General features: G+C 33.1%; 1 non-coding gene across 1 annotated transcript; it reads right to left on the bottom strand.

Moving 5' to 3' along the window:
* Positions 1-516: 516 nt before the first annotated feature.
* TRNAC-GCA (transfer RNA cysteine (anticodon GCA)) lies at positions 517-588 on the bottom strand. The gene has a single exon. It is a non-coding gene; the product is annotated as a tRNA-Cys (tRNA).
* Positions 589-3,189: the final 2,601 nt, after the last annotated feature.

The raw sequence follows: 3,189 nt of genomic DNA, 5'->3' as shown, positions 1-3,189 counted from the left end.
TGATATTTAAGAAAAGAGAAAATGAATAAAAATAGGAGACATTTTATAGATTTAGGAGGAGTAAGTGAAAACAAAAAGGGAGTCATGACCCATTTTCGGTGGGTTCTCGAGGCACGGATTGCAAGTTAAAACAGGTTGAAAATAAAGTAAAATGTTTTCTCGAAATAAAAAAAAATTAAAATATAATGAACATATATATTTACATTATATTTGAAATAGAGTTTATAGGTTCATAGTACAAAATAAGGGAAATAATAAGGGAAATGTTGAAAAAAATAATTTTAAAACATAAAAAATAGTTGGTGTTGTTTAATTGTAAGATGGGCAACTACTCTTAGTTAAATGAAAGATATGGAAAACATGGAGTGAGTAAGTTTTTAACCATGTTCATAGTGGGTGCTTGGATACCACACTCTTTTCTTAATGTACATGGAATCGGTAATTATTCTTATTTCTTTTCCCTTTAGACACTCGGTGGTCGGGAGTAAATCGAACAAAGTGTCTGTCCAAAATAAAAGGGCCCAACCAGATTTGAAATGGTGACCTCTTGATCTGCAGTCAAATGCTCTACCACTGAGCTATGGACCCATTTTGCATGATTTCAACTTTAGTGACTCGTTCTACAGAGTGTCAATCCAAAAGTGTAAAAAGTGTCTGTCCAAAATAAAATGGCCCAACCAAGTTCAAACGGGTGACCGGTCAAATTCTCTACCACTGAGCCATGGATCCATTTTGTAGGATTTTAACCTTAGTGACCCCGTAGACATAGTGTCGGTCCAAAAAGTGTAACAAATTTCTATCCTAGATAGAAGGGCCCAACTAGGTTCGAATTGGTGACCTCTTGATCTGCAATTAAATGCTCTAACATTGAGCTATGGTCCCATTTTGTATGATCTCAATCTTAGTGACCCCTTCTACAGATTATCGGTCCAAAAGTGACCCTACCGAATCGACTATGGACCAATTTTGTATGAATTGGTGGATTACCTATCGGGAATTAAACACAGGTCGTTAGATTCAAAGTCGAAAGTGCTAACCACTACACCATAGAACCACTCGTTAAACTTTATTTTGGCAGCGATTTTGATAAGCGTCAACAACGCTGGATTTTGCAAAGCTAGAGGTCGTAGTATGCTTATAGACTTTCACAAGGTGTTTTCAACTTCTTTTATAGGTAATTGAACTTTTGAGTCCATGCAAATGATTGGTTGGATTAGTATGAGTTTAAGAAGACAGAGGAGAGAAGAGAGACTTTGTTAGAAACTCACCCATAGGTAATCTCCCAAGATGTTTTCAACTTCTTTTATAGGTAGAATTTTAAAATCAAACCACAACAAAATTTACTTCTATCTAGCAAAATTATTTTTTGTTTGAAACAAGATTATAGATAAATTTAAAATCCAAGAAAACGGATCTGAGTTTGATATTATTTGATTTTGGGTATGGACACAACTAGTTGATTTCTTTTGATTACATTAATGAATGTATGTAGATGTTTAAAGTGTTGATCTTAATGGTTTTAGAAAATATCAACACATCATCAATATAAACTATCAAATTTTTTTGAAAGGATTGAAAATATCATTCATAATCTTCTGAAATTCGGATGGAGCGTTTTTTAGCCTTACTGACATGACGTTCCCCTCATATTTTCTAATTGGACATTAAATGCTATTTTATATTTGTCCTTTTAAGAAATTAGAATTTTCCGAAATCCCAATTTCATGTCGAATTTTATAAAAATATTTGACTCTAAATTCTTTTTATCAAATCTATTTATTCTAAAACCTTATTCAAAGGTTTGTAGTTAATTACTGATATCAGAATTTCTTGTTACTTTTCACCATGTTGTTAACCTAAAATGTCAGAAATGACCACCTGCTCTTTGGAAACCTTATCAGCTTCCTCTGCAAAATATCACCTAAAATGTCACAGTATTTAGTGTTTGATACTTTTTGACTTAACCCTAGGGTTCTATTTACGGTGAACTTGTGATTATTTTTGTCAAATTATATATTTGAATACCTAATACATTAAGATATAATATCTTATTTAAATAATATTAAAATGTGGTAGAATATCATAATATATGTTTAATTAATATGAATATCATTCAAATTTCAAATATATATTTTTATTTAATGTTTATGATACACATCAATTATTTTAATATTTAACATATCAAATACGTTAATATGTTTTGATATTATACTTCAAGACTATAGGAACTTTCTCAGAGGACCTGAGAGTTACATCGGCCCACAATGCATCTCATGGACGATGCAAAACTATGGTGGCGCTTGAAGGTGAATTGTATAAAAAACTGGTCATGCACCAAAAAATTATGGGAAGACCATTAATGGAATTGAAGCAATCGACGCTCCCCTGTATGGGTTTCCAATCAAAGACCTAATGTTTGATGTTGACTCTTTTGAAGAAAGAGTCACGTGATCGAACAACAAGAAACGTGGCGGTATCTCTGAGAACTCTGTCACACACATAAAAAAAATGTGTCGAAGACATTACACAGAAAATCTGGCTTTCATCGAGGAGACCAGAGTTTGATTCTCGACAATGAAATTTTATTTTCTTATTTCTTTTATTTTATAGTTTCATCTTTTGTCACCAATTATATTTAAACTTTACCTAGGTTTGAGAAGCACTATAATGGATGAGTTCAATAGTATCTTAAATTCAAAAGACTTTTATGAATTTGATTTGAGAGGCACTATAATGGTCAAGTTCAATAGTACCTTAGATTAAAAAGACTTTTATGAACTTTGAACCTTTAATAGTGTTATGTCATAGATATTTGGTTCAATTTCAACAAGTGAGGTTGAGGTCATTCAAATGGTTAATGTGATAATTCGGTCATTTTCAAGGTCTCTTTTGTTGAACGCCATCATGGCTGAGATGACTGAGATGAGCACCAGAGTGAGTTTGACAAGGAGGGTCGTAGAGAACCACACCCCAAGCCAAGCTCATGTTGGGCTTAACAAACTGAAAATCCAAAAACACAAACCCTTAAATGGGAACCAGGATGCTAAGGAATTAAAAAAACTTTATTTTTTACGTTGAACACTACTTGAAGGTTACAGGAACTTGCTCATAGGACCTAAGAGTTACGTTGGCCACAATGCATCTCATCGACGGTAGCGCTCGAAGGTGGATGATATAAAAAATGGGTCA

The sequence above is a fragment of the Cucurbita pepo genome, unplaced genomic scaffold, assembly GCF_057944985.1.
Source record: "Cucurbita pepo subsp. pepo isolate OVF unplaced genomic scaffold, ASM5794498v1 scafford_10, whole genome shotgun sequence".
Taxonomy (NCBI): Eukaryota; Viridiplantae; Streptophyta; class Magnoliopsida; order Cucurbitales; family Cucurbitaceae; genus Cucurbita; species Cucurbita pepo.
The sequence above is the reverse complement of the archived record's forward strand: the minus strand, read 5'-3'. Positions and strand labels throughout refer to the sequence as shown.